Source organism: Schistocerca nitens, chromosome 3 (genome assembly GCF_023898315.1).
Source record: "Schistocerca nitens isolate TAMUIC-IGC-003100 chromosome 3, iqSchNite1.1, whole genome shotgun sequence".
Lineage (NCBI taxonomy): Eukaryota > Metazoa > Arthropoda > Insecta > Orthoptera > Acrididae > Schistocerca > Schistocerca nitens.
Window position 1 is genome coordinate 572,060,456 of NC_064616.1, and position 16,419 is coordinate 572,076,874.

Consider the following 16,419-nt stretch of genomic DNA (forward strand, 5'->3'; position numbering starts at 1 on the left):
GATGCTCATCCGGGGAACTTTTCTGTTTCTTACTACTACATCCCCTATGAGTGTTTTCCCACATTTTGAAAACTTTATAAATTATTTCCCCCCATTTTTCCTAATTTGCTGGGGTATAGTATAGTAGTATCTAATTTACAGATGTCTGCTGCATCTTACGACTCTATTTTGCATGAAAATGGAATGTGTCGTAAAGCAGGGCCATACCCAAGTCTGAGTGCCAAAGTGCTCAGTCCTAGTTCACACTTCTCCCACCACCATACTGAACTGTCTGAGCGCAGGGAGGGGAAGAAGGAAAACAGTGAACATGCTACATTTAAATGGCAGTAAAGTCATGTATGACTTGGTTTTATATTTCACATTTCTCGACAGCATAGATCACAAACAAAATAAGTTTTCAGTATTAATTAATTATTTTTGGTGTTCTGAACACAATATAATTTTTATTTGGTACAGGCTGTTGGCACATTGAGAAATACAGATGATTTCTTGAGGTTCTGAACTCAAGTTGTCACTGAACTGTGACTTATTTTGTTACATAATAGAAAAAATGTCTTTCACAATATTACGTTGATCAAAATATTGTAGTACTTTTGCATCACCATTATGGAGCTTGGAAAATCTACCTGAGAAAAGCAATGTAGATTTCCTGGACAGTTTTAATGTAAAAACATTTGCAATTAATACTGTACTCGCCTTGCAGGTCAGTCAGTTACATCTGCAGATGCACAGGGGCACTTTCAACTGAAATGGCAAACGGTCTCGAAAACAGATGTAAGATTGACAGTGTCCTCAAAACCTTTATAAAACTATAATTGTAATTCTTGAAAGGCCATAATGAATTCTTCAAACCTCACATTTTCTTTTAAAATGCATCCCCATCAAACGAGAAAGGAGTTACCTTGCAAGTCCACTTAAAATACAAAGTCTGCTATCCATTCCGGATGCTCTAATTTTCATTCCTGCACTCCTTTTTCCTTCATATATTCATCTGTAGCGAGACTTAAATAAGAAAAAAATTCATTTCAGGCATGACCCTTAACTTAATCAACATACTTTGCTCTACCGGTAATATATGAAGTCTCTATACTCCTTGTTCATTTCCATTGAAAACTGTTCAACTGAAAATGGAATAATGGGTACACCTTCAGAAATTTTACTGTTCATACCAACAATTTCTTCAAGTGCTCCATGGCTGCAAATTTAGCACATAGTTCTTCTTGATGTACAGAACAATGAATCCTGCCTGTTGATCATTGTAATTTTTTGCTCTTTCATTGTCATCTAAGAGTGTAAGGGTAATGGATTTTGGTCCAAAAAATTGATTTTTCAATAATATTGTTTTCTTGATCTACACAGGTTAATCTATGTTGTGCCTGAATTTTATCATGATAGCAGCTTTAGAAATGCCTTTAAATTGTTAAACTGATTAACTCTGCACTGGCGGCCACTCCCACCTTTTTTGACATTTGGGAAACTGCTTGCTTCAGCAGAATTTTTGTCAGTGTGAAGGCTATATTCTTTCAATATCTTTGGCTGACATCTGTATCTCTGGCTGACATCTATATCTTTGCCTGAAAACTTTCTTGCGTGTGGTGTATTTACGTTTTGACAATACTAACACATATTAGTAGGTGGGAGGTTGAATTCTCAGACCTTTATGTGGAAGTCAAGATTTATGCATGATGGGTGGTGGAAAAACTGTGTTTAGGAAATTGAGGTTTCATGGAAATTGATTTACCAACAAACAAGAGGAAACAGCTCGAAATGAAGAACATAAGCTCTCAGCTTCAGCATCAGAACTTGGGACAGGAGAATTGTGCAGGTGTGTGGATGTAGTTGATATGGATTCCCTGGATTCAGACATATTGATTTAGAGCTTCTCTGCCAGGCTATAAAGTTTTCATGTTCATGTGTTAGCTGTAAAAATATGGAATGCATGATTGTTGTTGAAGAAAGAAGAGTGGGAATAGCTTGTGATTTTAAATTAATTTGTAATTCATGTGGCTATGAATTTTCATTTTACTCCTCCAAAGTAACTGGTGCTGGTACCTATGAAAGCAATTTTAGGTTAGCATGTGCTCTGGGAAGCATTGGACAGGGCAGGGAAGGAGGTAATTTATTGTGTGGTTTTCTGAAAATGCCTCCACCTTGTGCAAGGTTTGAAAAAATAAATAAAGAAATGTCTGATGCTGTATGCGATACTGCCAAAGTTTCTATGAAGAAAGCAGGGAGGAATTGGTGGAAATAAATAAAAAAGAAATAGATCCTGGGGTAGATATTCATGACAGCGAATCTCCTACAAATCTTACTGACCTGTGTGTGTCTGTAGATTGGACCTGGATGAAAAGGGGTCACACATCTCTCTATGCTCTCTATGGGGTTGCATCTGTTATTGGTATTGACTCAGGTAATGTTTTAGACCCAGAAATTATTTCTAAATACTGCCACCAGTGTGCAACAGGGAAAATGTCCAAACTGAAGACAGTGAGAAACTTTGGCAGGAAAGGAATGCAGTAGCATACTGTAAAAATTGTAGTGGCTCAAGTGGGGGCATGGAGGCTGTTGCAGTTGTGAGGATGTTCTCCAGATCTGAGGACCAGTATGATTGTAGACCTACTAAATACCTTGGTGATATGGACTCCTCTTTGTTCAAAGCTCTAACAGACAAAAATCCATACAATACAAAAATAGAAAAATTGGAATGTGTTGGCCACATCCAAAAGAGGCTTGGCAGTAGGCTTCGTCATTTGCTGAAAGAGAAGAAAGGTGAAGTACCTGAGGATGGAAAACCACTAGGAGGAAAAGGCAGGCTTACTCTTAAAGAATGATTCTCTTCAGTTATTTTATGGGAGAGCTATCAGGAAAAACACACATCATTTAGAGGCAATGAGGCAAGATGTGTGGGCAATTTTTTCAACAAACTATCCACTGACCAAGCACCAGTGCACAATCTGAGTCTGGTGTAAGTTCAACAACATAAATGAGACATATTCACATAAACACTCATTACCAGAACCTTTTATGAATGCAATTAAGCCCATATTCAGGTTTCTTGCAAATCCTGATTTGTTGAGGATGTGCCTTCATGGAAAGGCACAAAATGCAAATGAAAGCCTCAATAATTTAATTTGGATTAGATGCTCAAAAAGGACAGTCTGTGGACCTGAAGCACTCAAAATAGGTGTCTGTGATGCGGTTTTATGTTACAATAACGAAAATAATGGCAGAATTGAAGTGCTGAAGAGAGTTGGTATAGATCCTGGTGTGTTTAAAATGAAAGCATATTATACCATCGATGAGAGCAGGGTCAAAAAAGCTAACAGATCAGTGTCTTACCTGCAAATACAGGCCAGGCAGATTTGAAGGGGAAAGAAGAGAAACCTGGAGGATGAGGAGTATGAGTATGGAGGATTTTAAAACTGAGGTAGAGGCATGAGAATAAAATCTTTGAACCTCATTTTCTCTGTTTCAAATTTTTTGCATTATAAGAAGTCTTTTCTCAAAAAGTATATGTGCTAATGCTATGAAATTTGAGGAACTGTTTGCAACGTATTGCTGTCTCGCTGGAACAAAAAGAAAAATATGAGATCCTGCAATTATATTCTGATATTTAGATGATTGTATGTAGAAAAAAGTTAATTTTGGATGTGCAAAATTAAAAACTCTGTTAATAATACAATTTGTACCATAAATTAATAATTGAAAATTTTGAGATTAATTGCATGGTCTGAATTTGAGTTATGGCTTTTTATAAAAAAGACAATAAAAAATTAAAAATTCAGATTTCTGGCAAAATATTAATCCTGCATATTTTATTATATTTTTTCTGTTGAAACACAGTTCGTTTGCTTTAAACACGCAAAATTTTAGATTTGCACATTAATAAATATGGCTGTAATGATTTTTTAAATAAATGTTTACATTTTCCATTACACCCCCCCTTTCAATTCTTTCTGCATGGTACTATAACATTGTTTCGTAGCAAATACTCAGTACCCATCAATTATGCAATTTGAGATTTCTCATCCCCGTCTTCTGTTGTTTCCATTCATTTTAAAGGATTGTGATGATAGAGAACTAGATTGCCTCTGTTTGTGCAAACAGCCACTGGACCTATGAACATCCTTCATACTTTGAACAAATAACTAAGGGTAAACAGTGCTGACATGATGATTGTGCTGTACTCAGAAAATTGTGCCAACTACAATATGTCACACCGTAATGCTAAATGAAATGTCGCATTGTTCCAATAATGTCTGAGCAAAGCTGAGTGAGAGGCTGGGCCTCAGTCTGCACATGTCCCACACATGCTGCATGCATGAAGTTTGCCATACCTTGCAGTAAACCATAAGGGAAATAAAGCAAAATGGGTTTTCTGATCAGCCTGTCAATGTCTGAATCACATTAGAGTTCTGAAATGACACGTCAGGACTGTTTATTTTGCTTGCACTAGTTTCAAACAGTTCAGTCCATTCTTCTCCAGGTATCTGGAATGTCCAGTTGTGGTTGACTCATGCTGATGCTGGATGAGAAAGGATTTTCTTTTGCTTTCTAGTCACACTGCATGGCATAGTTATCCAAAAAACAAAATATGAGTGTCTTTGGCCAGCACTCTCAGACAGCACCAGTTCAACTTCCAGTATGGATAGAGATCAATGGATCTAACTCATTACTAATCATAAAACTCTTTTATGTCATAATGGCAAGTACATATGAGTGGGCACTGCATAGTACTTCAGTTGAGTGCACTTTTGCACACTAAATAATCTTTCTGAAGGGATGGACTAATGAAGGTAAGTATGTTCTTGTATGGTAACTCAAGAGGAATATACTCTGTACCTTTCTGTTTTTCTTGATTGTAGCACTAATCTCAGTTTTATTGATTTTTGCTGTATGATGTAGCCTAAATAAAATTATATAATGTAACACTTTTTTCAAATTTTGTTGTAGGTTGCTATGAGACTTGACTGCAATTGATATTTCCTCTTATTTATATAAATTAACTACTAAAACTAGAATCTTATAGACACAATGAATATCTGAGATGTACTTCTTCGGATATTCCTGGTGACTTGTTGATACCTTGAGGTGTCAGGTATTCTGATGGACATCAGCAAAATTCATGGACAATATTTCGACAACTTGACTTGTTATTTTCAACAAGTGCTACCTGAGACTGTTCATTGAGTATAACAGGTCAGGTATTTAGGAGTATGGTCTTCTCCTTCCATGATGTGGAGGGTCTGTACCAGAAACCTCGTTTCATCATACTTGAAAAGATTGAGTTGTACACAGTGCTTGGCAATGGCTGATTTAGTTTCCTGTCTTAATTGGGTATGCCTCTGATGTTCTTTTCATTTGATGTCTACTGTCTACTGTTAGCCCGCATCTCGTGGTCGTGCGGTAGCGTTCTCGCTTCCCACGCCCAGGTTCGATTCCTGGCGGGGTCAGGGATTTTCTCTGCCTCGTGATGGCTGGGTGTTGTGTGATGTCCTTAGGTTAGTTAGCTTTAAGTAGTTCTAAGTTCTAGGGGACTGATGACCATAGATGTTAAGTCCCATAGTGCTCAGAGCCATTTGAACCATTTTGAACCATGTCTACTGTTGTAGTTGTTTAGCCAATGTATGACAAGCCACACTGGCAAGGTATATTATAAATTCCTGGTTTTCATAGTCCCATGTCATCTTTTCACATTTCACAGTAGTCCTCTCATTTTGGTAGGTGGTCAGAACACACAGCTGATGTTATGCTTCTAAGAATCCTGCTGATCTTGGCAGAAATAGATCCCACACTGGGCAGGTACACCATGACCTTTGACTCATCTTGCTCGTCTTCTAGATCATATGGCAGAGTGTATGGTTGAAGGGCCTTCTGAATCCTGTGTACCCGTTCCTCCAGAACAGTGATTGCAGATGCTCTATTTAAGCAGCCAAACTATCTGTGTCTGACAAGGTGTGTGTCTTGTGGACCAATGTCTTCAGATTTCCACTCTTCTGCACTGAGTGGTGACAGCTGCTGGCTTGCAGGTGTAAATCAGCGTGTGTAGATACGTTTGCAATACACACTTTGGTCAAATAACCCATCTTCTCTTCTTTTGACAAGTACATCCAGAAATGGCATCTTGCCATTCTTTTCCATTTCCATGGTGAACTTAAAATTTGGATGACATAAGTTAAGATAATTCCTACTGTGAGACCCCATATCACAACAGTATCATCCATATACCTGAAAAAGCATTTGGTTTGTATCTAGCCATCTGTAATGTCTCCACTTCAGATTTCTATATGAACATACTGGCAACGGCTGGAGACAGATGGCTGCACCTTCTCTCTGCTCTTAGTATTGGCTTCCATACAGAAAGTAAATTGACATCAGTATATACTTTAACAGGTCCAACAGAGCAACATCAAATTCCTCTGCACTCAGTTCTAATGAATCTTTCAGTGGCAACTAGTGAACAGGGATATAGTACCAAAACTGACCCTTATGTCGGGTTCTGTGATATGTAGTTGCCTGAGACGTTGCAAGAATCTGACTTGCGGATGTGGTGATTACACTTTCAGGTACATTGGTGTGTCAATGTTGCTGACAGTTGGGTGCTATGACATGCCCTATTTTTGTACTTTTCGCAGCCTGTATAGTCTAGTGCAACTGGCACTCTCAGTAGTAGTTGTTTGATGACCTTGCCAGGCTTACCAGCTTATGTAGGGTCACATTCCAAAAGTCTGTATGCAGGGTCCTCCAGAAGTTGACACACTGTCTGATCATTGTCAGTCTGCTGCAAAACAACTGCGGAGTTACCTTTATTTGCTGGCAACACCACAATGCTGCCATCCTCCTGCAACCTCTTGAGCGCAACTTGAGGTGTTCAATTTTGGAGGTTTTGTTTTGGTGAGTGCCCTGCAGGTCTCCTGGTGAGTTTCTTCTGCCACATTTGGTGGAAGTATGTTGGATACGTGCTCTCCTGCACTGATGAAAGATGAAGTGGCACATTTCTAGGAGTTGTTGTGAAGTTGACACCCCTGCTGAGTACCTTCAAAGTGGTGTCTTCAAACTGTTTACCGTTTAGCTTAATCACAATGTGAGGTCCTCCATCTGCTGTACTTTTTTCTCATGCAGTCAAACTTCACAGACTGGCATTCTGCAGCATTGTTCTGCCAATATGTTCATGGAGAGATCTGAAGAGCAGGCATTAGAGACAGCTCAGATATGTGGATGATACCTTTGTGGTCTGGCCTCTTGATAGGGAGAGGTTAAATGAGTTTCTGGATAATCTGAACTCATGCCACACAAATTTTAAGTTCACCATGGACACTAGGACAGTGGACATCAGAGCTGGAGGTGATTAAGGCAGGAAACTAAATCAGCCATTGTCAAGCACTGATTGGAACTCAATCATCCCAGCTATGGTGAAACAGAACCCAGATACTGAGACAAAACTGTAAGAGAGTCTACATAGATAAAGTTGAAGGAAACCTATCATGAATCATCACACTGGGTTCTAACTCAGTAGAGCCTGATCTCCTGCATGGAAGTTGCTGAAAGCGCAATGGGGGCAGCAGCAGAACTCCACAAAAAGAAGAACTGAGGGTATGAACATGTGGAACAAACCTGAGGCAGAGTACCAGGTGCACCAGACTGAAAATGGAACATTGCAGAATGCTTCTAGCGGGAGTGGATTGCAAAGGGAGCTAGAACAGCAGACCTAAAATGGAATGCCAGTGCACAGATAGATGGACTGGACCAAATACAAAATACAAGCACTTGGCCTAAGAATGTTTATAGTGGGAGTTGGCCACAGTGGAAACACCTGGAACTGCACCAGACTGAAAACAGAATGCCAGTGTGCAGACAGGCATGCTGAACAACAGAGGGAATGCCTAAGGATGCTGCTAATGGGAGGGACTGCAACCAACCATTGAAGACCGTAGGTGTACTCATACATACTGGATCCATATGTTCGACAAGCAATGTCAGGTAGCAACTCATGTTGTTGAAATATCATGCAGAATGACACTGATGTCTGACAGATACTTGACACCTCAAAATATCAATATCTGAGATGATTGTTCAACATGCAGCTTCAATTACAAATTTTTATATAACCATGTGTCTGATTTTTAAGCTGTAAGAGGGTGTTAGATTAGTGTTTACTGTCACAATACTGAAGAGGTCATTGTAGACAGAGAAAAAGCTTGGAACGGGAAAGGGTGAGGAAAGAAATCAAACATGTCCTTTTAAATAAATGAACAATCTTGGCATTTGAATTGAGCATATTTAGTGAAACCATGCCATACTTAAATCTGGAGGCTTAGACAGGGAACTGAGCTATGATCTTCTTGAATGTAAGTCCATTGTCTTAATGACTGTGCCATCTCTCTTGATTTCAAAATATGGCACATGTGTACTGAGAAATGATGTTGAGCATGTGGGTCAACAGTTTCATGTAGATTTTTTGGAGCCGTCTGTGATACATTTTTGATGTTATCATGAGTGAAACTAGCATTAGTCCACAGTATCAATAAATTTAATGAGAAGTTATCATCCAACCATTTCCAAAATTCCAGCCATCTAACTGAAATTTTGGTCTTATGTTAAAGCAGTAAACAGGTCAAAACTATTTCTCCAGACATTCAGAGATCATTATGGCATGTCAATGGTGGGTGACTGAGAGAAGACCAAAGTACAAAATTCCTTTTCCCAATGTTATTTCACTGAGGAAGATCATACTGCATTTCCCTCTTTGAACCCTTGCACAAACATCAAAATGACAGGTCTCAAAATAAGTGACTTTAGAATAGACAGTTAACTAAAACCATTTAACAGAAGAAAGACAGGACTGGATGAGATATCTATATACTTCTATGTATTGAACTTGTTCCTCTTCTAGCAGCAGTGCTGGAGGAGCAAACCATTCTTAGAGACTAGAAAAAAATATGCAGGACTATCCCACTTCTAAGAAGGATAGTCAAACAAATGAAAACAATAATGGGCCTATACCACAGACATCATTGTGCCATAGAATTTTAGGACATATTTTGTGCTTGTGTATTGTGGCACATGTTGACACCAAAAATCTCCTATATATGAATAACATGGTTTCTGTAAACAAGAGTTATGTGAAATGTAATTCACCTTGTCTGTCCACGAGACCCAGATGGTAGTAAATATTTGGCACATAAGCTGATGCAATGTTCTGTGACTTCTAGAAAGCATTCAATAAAGTTTCACACTGTCACCTACAGAACAAAATACGAGTGTATGGAATCTCATACCAGCTTTGTGACTGAATCTAAGTGTTCAAAAGAACAGAACACAGCATTTCATTCTTAAATGAGAGAAATTATCTGACACAAAAGTAGCTTTAGGTATATCTCAAGGAATCATTTTAGGACCATTACTTTCCTCAATGTATATAATTTACCTAGTTGATAAGATTGGAAGCTCAATGAGGCTGTTGGCGGATGAGGTTTACGGAGAAGCCACAATGTTAGAAAATTGTAAATAAATTCAGGAAGACCTGCAGAAGGTAGACACTTGGTGCAGGGATTGATGGTTGATGCTCAACATTAACAAATGTAATGTATAGCAGACAAATAGACTTATCATTGTATAATTATGCAATTGCAGATCAATCACTGGAGATACTTATACCCATAAAATATCTGGGGGCACCTATATGGAACATTTTAAAGTGAAATGACCACTTTAAATTAATTGCAGGAAAGGTAGGTTGAGGTTCACTGAAAGAACCCACCTATGAAAGAGGTAGCTTATAAAACCTTTGTTCGGCCAATTCTTGAATATTACAGAATGAATTTGTCACTCTGCAGCAGAGTGTGTACTGATATGAAACTTCTTAGCAGATTAAAACTGTATACTGGACCAGGACTCAAAGCAACTAAGCTACCCAAACACGACTCTCCACCCATTATCACAGCTTTACTTCCAACATTAAATCTTCTACCTTCAAAACTTCATGAAAGTTCTCCTGCATAATGTGCAGGCTTAGTACTCCTGGAAGAAGGGGTATTGTTGAGGAATGATGAAGAGGGGTCATGAGTCATTTTTGGATGGCTCAGTTGGTAGAGCACTTGCCTGTGATATGCGAAGGTCTCAGGTTTGAGCCCTGGTCCAGCTCACTTGAATATTGCTCATTGGTACAAAAGATCCACAAAAGAGCAGTGCATTTCACCACAGGTTCATTTAATAAGCACAAAAGCACAGATAAATTCTCATCCATCTCCATGGGCATGCAGTACATAGCAAGTGTTATGTGGTTTACAATTAAAATTCTGAGAGCATACGTGTATAGAAGAATTAACATGTCTAGCAAAATCAACCAATATATTGCTTTGTCTTGCATACATCTGGCAGAAAGACCATGGAGATAAAAATAGAGAAATTCTTTCCATACACAATTTGCAATTTGAACAGGGAAGGTGGAAGTGACAGTGGAACACAACTTCACCACATGCCATGTCACATGTGGAGTACAGATATAGATGGGTGGTTTGGAAATCATTTAGTGCATTCATTGTAAATAGCATGAAATGTAGCAGGTCTGATAAGTTGGCAGCATGACAGTATCTTCTGTGGCTGTTTAAAACTGCAGATGGTAATTGATAAACTAATATTTGCTAAGGTGTAAATTATTTCTGGCACACTTTCAGTACTTTAATGTGGTATTTTGTACAATTATAAATGGGAACTAATATTAGGTATTTTTCATCATAATGTAGTTAACTACAGGCCAATGGCCTTGCCACAGTAGCAGCACCGGTTCCTGTCAGATCACAAAAAAAAAAGAGCTGTTGGGCTGGCTAGTGCTTGGATGGATGACCAGTCAGGGCTGCCAAGCTCTGTTGGCAAGTGGGTGCACTTTAATGGTTACTAGAGGTGTAAAAAGTTTGAAGTAAATCCTTGATCCAATGTCGTGGCCTCCCCTTGTGAGAAGTAGCAGCTCTGGTCATGAAAGTTGATGGCTGAGAGAGTGGTGTGCTGACCACATGATTCTCCATATCTGCATCCAGTGATGCCTATTGGTTGATGATGACATGACAGTTGGTCAGTACCATTGGGCCATCCAAGGCCTTCTCAGACACAGATGTGCATAATTTAAGTTCCAGTTTCAAAACGCTGTAGAAAGGGAACCATTGCTCAGAATGACATCAAATTTGAACAACACAGTATTGACACATTGTAAACATCATGGAACAAAAAAATTCAATGTAAATGTTACCAATAGATGGTGCTGTGAGAGTATTAATGTAAAGGGCGTTGACTATAGATGACAAATGAATCATAATACGATGGCTATGTTTGAATTGCACATTACACCATCTAGACAGTTCAATGTGCATTACTGCTCTAGTTTGGCAGTCAGCAGTTGCGGCATTGTTAGTTAGGTAGGCCAGTCCATGAAGGTAAGGACATACCACACAAGAAAAATTGGTTTTTAATTGTTATGGGACCAAAAACCATCTAAAAAGGAAAAATATGTAAGTTTCTAATCATCATGAGACTGGTGCAAGACATGTTGAATATGCTGTCCATTGTTTTCTACCACAAGTTGAAATCAAGAAACAGCATGTTGCACAAAATATCGGAGTGTCTCTGGGATCATGTTCAGAATGTGTTGCGCAATGCATGCCTTCAGTTCAGCTATGTTCATAATTGTAACAATAAACAAAACATCTTTCAGGTAGCCCCCCCAGCCAGAAATCACACAGATTAAAATCAAGTGGTAACTTTTTTTAATAACCTTTAGTGTCGGGAACTTCTACAGTTCTACTGGTACACAGTCACAATAAAAGAGCCTTACCAGCAGTGTGTGATCCTTCATGGAGACAGTTACGCTGGGCATATTGGAAGCAAACTGAAAAACAGCCATGTGCTTCACGTCTGTTGGTGTGCATATTCTGATGCTTACAGTGACACCTATTGGTAAAATTTTCATGAAATTTTTATTTGTTCCATGAGTGGTCAAATATGTAGCTGACTGCCAAACAATTCTACTGCCGCCAACACACACCATGCATAAGGACCCTGAAGATAAGATACAAGGAATGAGGGCTCATGCAGAGATGTACAGACAGTTGTTTTTCCCTCGCACTATTTACGCTGGGCATATTGGAAGCAAACTGAAAAACAGCCATGTGCTGCACGTCTGTTGGTGTGCATATTCTGATGCTTACAGTGACACCTATTGGTAAAATTTTCATGAAATTTTTATTTGTTCCATGAGTGGTCAAATATGTAGCTGACTGCCAAACAATTCTACTGCCGCCAACACAGACCATGCATAAGGACCCTGAAGATAAGATACAAGGAATGAGGGCTCATGCAGAGATGTACAGACAGTTGTTTTTCCCTCGCACTATTTGTGAGTGGGACAGGAGGGGAAACAACAAGTAGTGGTACAGGGTACACTCTGCCATGCACCATACAGTGGCTTGCAGAGTATCTGTGTAGATGTAGACGTAGAATTTGACATCATTCTGAACAGTGGTTCTCCTTTCTACAGTCGTTTGGAAGTGTAACTTTAATTATGGAGATCTTGTACTTTCTGTTTATAATAAGAAAATATCTCCGATGTACAAGAAAGGTTCTAGAATGCTTAATAATTCATGATTTTCCCTCACCTTTTGTAAGTTCAATGAATAGCACAGTTGGCAAATAGGATCAGCATTTCTGTTAAGAAGCACACTAAAGAAGTCCTGTTTTTTTATGTCAAGTTGTAAAGTCTGACAACATATTCTAGTAAAGTGTGCTGAATTATAAATGGACTGGAAGTTACTTAAATGCTGCCATGGTACTCTATGTGAAAACATGTAAGCAATTTTGTACAAGAAACTGTTTCTGGGTGTGTACTTAAAAGCAATAAGCTTCAAAAGCTTTGTAGGGGTACCAAAATTGTAAGTTATGAAACCTCATTGTTACAAGTCCAGCTTCAAGGTGAATATGTACAAAACCCTTGAAAACTGTTTCTTCAGCATCTCCATGGAAGCATCCCAAAATCCTTCTCCAATGACACACTATCCAGTTTTGTCCTTAGCTATGCTTCTTCACCTTTCAACTGACAAACAGATCAGGTGAATGGCTATCGGAATAAGAATACCCCTGTCCTATGCCAACCCCTTCAAGACTGCATAGAAGACAGATTTGTCAACCCCAAGAGGATCAGCCCCTGACTTTGTATAGTTTTACTGATGATATCTTCATGACCAGGACTCATAATCTCAGGGTGAAGAAGAACTGCACCTACTTCTACATACATACTCCACAAACTGCCATATTGTATGAGACAGAGGGTATTCTATACCACTACTAGTTATTTTCTTTCCTATTCCCCTCACAAATGATTCTCTATGTGCCTCCATACAAGCTCTTATTTCTCTTATCCCCTCTTCATAGTCCTTATGCAAAATGAATGTTGGCTGCAGTAGAATTGTTCTGCAGGCAAAGAAATAGTGAAAGTTGTATCTTCTAAATTTCTGGGTTCACATATTGATAACAAACTAAACTGGTCTGTCCACATCACTGACCTATGTAAAAGACTGAATTCAGTAGCATTTGCCATTTGCTCAATTGCATCTGTCTGTGACATGGAAACAATCTAAACTGCATATGTTGGTTATTTCCATTGACTTATGACATATGGCATCATATTCTGGGGAAATCAACCACAAGCAAATAAAGTCTTTGTTGCACAGAAGAGAGTTATCAGGATTATGAGCAGAGTGCATCCTAGATCTTCTTGCAGAAATTTATTCAAACAGCTGAGGATCCTCGCCATGCCTTGTCAATACATCTTGTCACTAATGTGCTTCGTGAACAAAAATTATGCAATTTACAAAATAATAGTGCGTACCATGATCACAATACAAGAAGAAAACATGATCTTCACAAAGATTTAAAAATCTCAGCATGGTACAGAAAGGAGTTCATTATTCAATTATAAAAGTGTTAAATAAACTTCCTGTCCATATCAAATCAGTCACTGGGGATCTTACTAAATTCAAAATAGAGCTAAAACTTTATCTTTTGGATAATTCTTTCTATTCTTTACAGGAATTCTTTGATAATGTGTAATACTTCCTGAATTTGTGTCTAATTTCATGCATTTCTAATAGAACTGATTATGTAGATTAGCTAATAGAACTGATTATTTAGATTAGCATATCACTTGTTGGCAGAATATTTTTAGATGAATTACTTTAAATTTGTTTATGTAATCATCTATGCCATTACTGCACTATTATTTACGCAGTCATCTGTGTCATTACTGTACTATTATCTGTGTTGTTATCTGAATTTTTGTGTGTAATTTTTTGACATGTGGATGTCCTTTTTCATGTATCTGCTTATATATGTTAAACTGGTTGCCTCATGATCATCTACATGTGGCTATTACTGTAATAACCTAAGACGTTCTACATCCTAATGATACATTCTCGTTAAGGATCCACGGAACTAGAAAATAAATAAATAAATATGAAATAAATAAAAATAAAGCAACTTAAAATTCCAGTTCTCCAAATTTTCTCAGTAGTGTTCCTCAAAAAGAATATCACCTTCCCTTCACAGAGGCCCAATGGAGTTCCTGAACCGTTTCCATAATACTTGTGTGTTGTTCAAACCTACTGGTAAATAACCTAGTAACCCGCCCCTGAATTGCTTTGATGTCTTCCTTTAATCTGACATGGTGTGGATCCCAAACACTCAAGCAGTACTCAAGAATGGGCTGCACAAGTGTCTTATATCTGGTCTTCTTTACAGATGAACCACACTGTCCTAAAATTCTTCCAATAAATCAAAGTTAGCCATTCGCCTTTTCTACTAGACTCCTAACATGCTTGTTCCATTTCATATTGCTTTGCTATGATACACCAAGATATTTAATCAATGTGTGCCAACCACCACACTATTAATACTGTATTCGAACATTAAAGGATTTAGATCATCAAAATCCCAAGCTGGTTGGGGGACACTGTCCACAATGCTCCAAATGTTCTCAATTGGGAAGAGATGCTGTAACCTTGCTGGTCAAGATAGGGTTTGAGAAGCACAAAGACAAGTAGTAGAAACTCTCACTGTGTGCAATCAGACATTATCTATATGACATGTAAGCCCAGGATAGCTTGCTATGAAGGGCAATATAATGGGGCATAGAATATTGTCGATATACCACTGTGATGTAAGTGATGATAAACGAAGGGGTCCAGCTATGAAAAGAAATGACACCCCAGACCATCACTGCTGGCTTTCAGGATATATGGCAGATGGCAGTTGGTTGGTATCCCACCAGTGTCTGTGGAATCTCTGGACACAACTTCAGCCTAGAATCTCATTCACTGGAGTAAAATTATCTTCAGTGGTGATTCTTGCTTCAGACTGAGTCCTGGTGACCAGTAAAGACAGGTCTGGAGATGCCACATGCAGTGGTGAGATACCAACCTGATTGTCACCCGCCTGGCTGTCATCTGTAGCACCCTTACAGCACAGCAGTAAATTAATGATATTGTAGGCCCTGATCTGTTGACTTCTTGGCAAACCATCCTGCATTTACCTTTCAGCAAGATAAGCCTGCCTGCTATTTCTCTTAAATAAATCATCTATTTTTCCTGATATTGTAATCATTTATTTGTCTGTACATCTGCATCACAACAACTGATTTCCATCCCATTTGGATAATTCCCTTATGGTGCACCATTTTTTTATGTTAAAATGTATATCTGCTCCAACACCAGCCCCCAGTAAAATCCCTCCTGTTTTCCTGTCCTGTAACTTCTCCAGTTTCCAAATCTGCAAACTAATCTTCAAGGAAATCTGTCTGCTTCCTTCTAACCAGCATAGCTCTCACATCCAGAAAAGTCAGAAGCACCCTCCCCATTACCCATTGCCATGCCATGCCAAAGGTGTGGACTCCAAGACCACAACTTTGTCACATGAGGCCTGGATACCACTCTCACACTGCCCATTGTCATTTTCTGTCAGCCCCTTAATCTTCACAATATTTTTTTCAAACTGTATGACAATGTCAGACCACCATTCCTACCCAAGGTTCTTACTCCTTCAACTGTCCCTACTGTAAAATTTGCCCCATGCACCTGCCAACCACCACTATTCCAGTGCCAGTACTGGTAAATCATACAGCTTGAAATACAAAGCAACATGTGAATGTTAAATATGGAGCAATATGTCAAAGTACTCATGTCATTCACTGCCTGTGATGTGTTCACTGGATAGCTTTTTATGTAAGGATGGAAGAATGCATAAATGGATGTTGAGGAACTGTCTGCCACAGGGATGTCAAGTATCCTCTTATTGAGAATGTTCTAGAGATCAGAGTACCTTCTAACCATACAGGCCATTTGAATCCTCACAGCCAGTACTAGTTTCCCTGAACTTTAA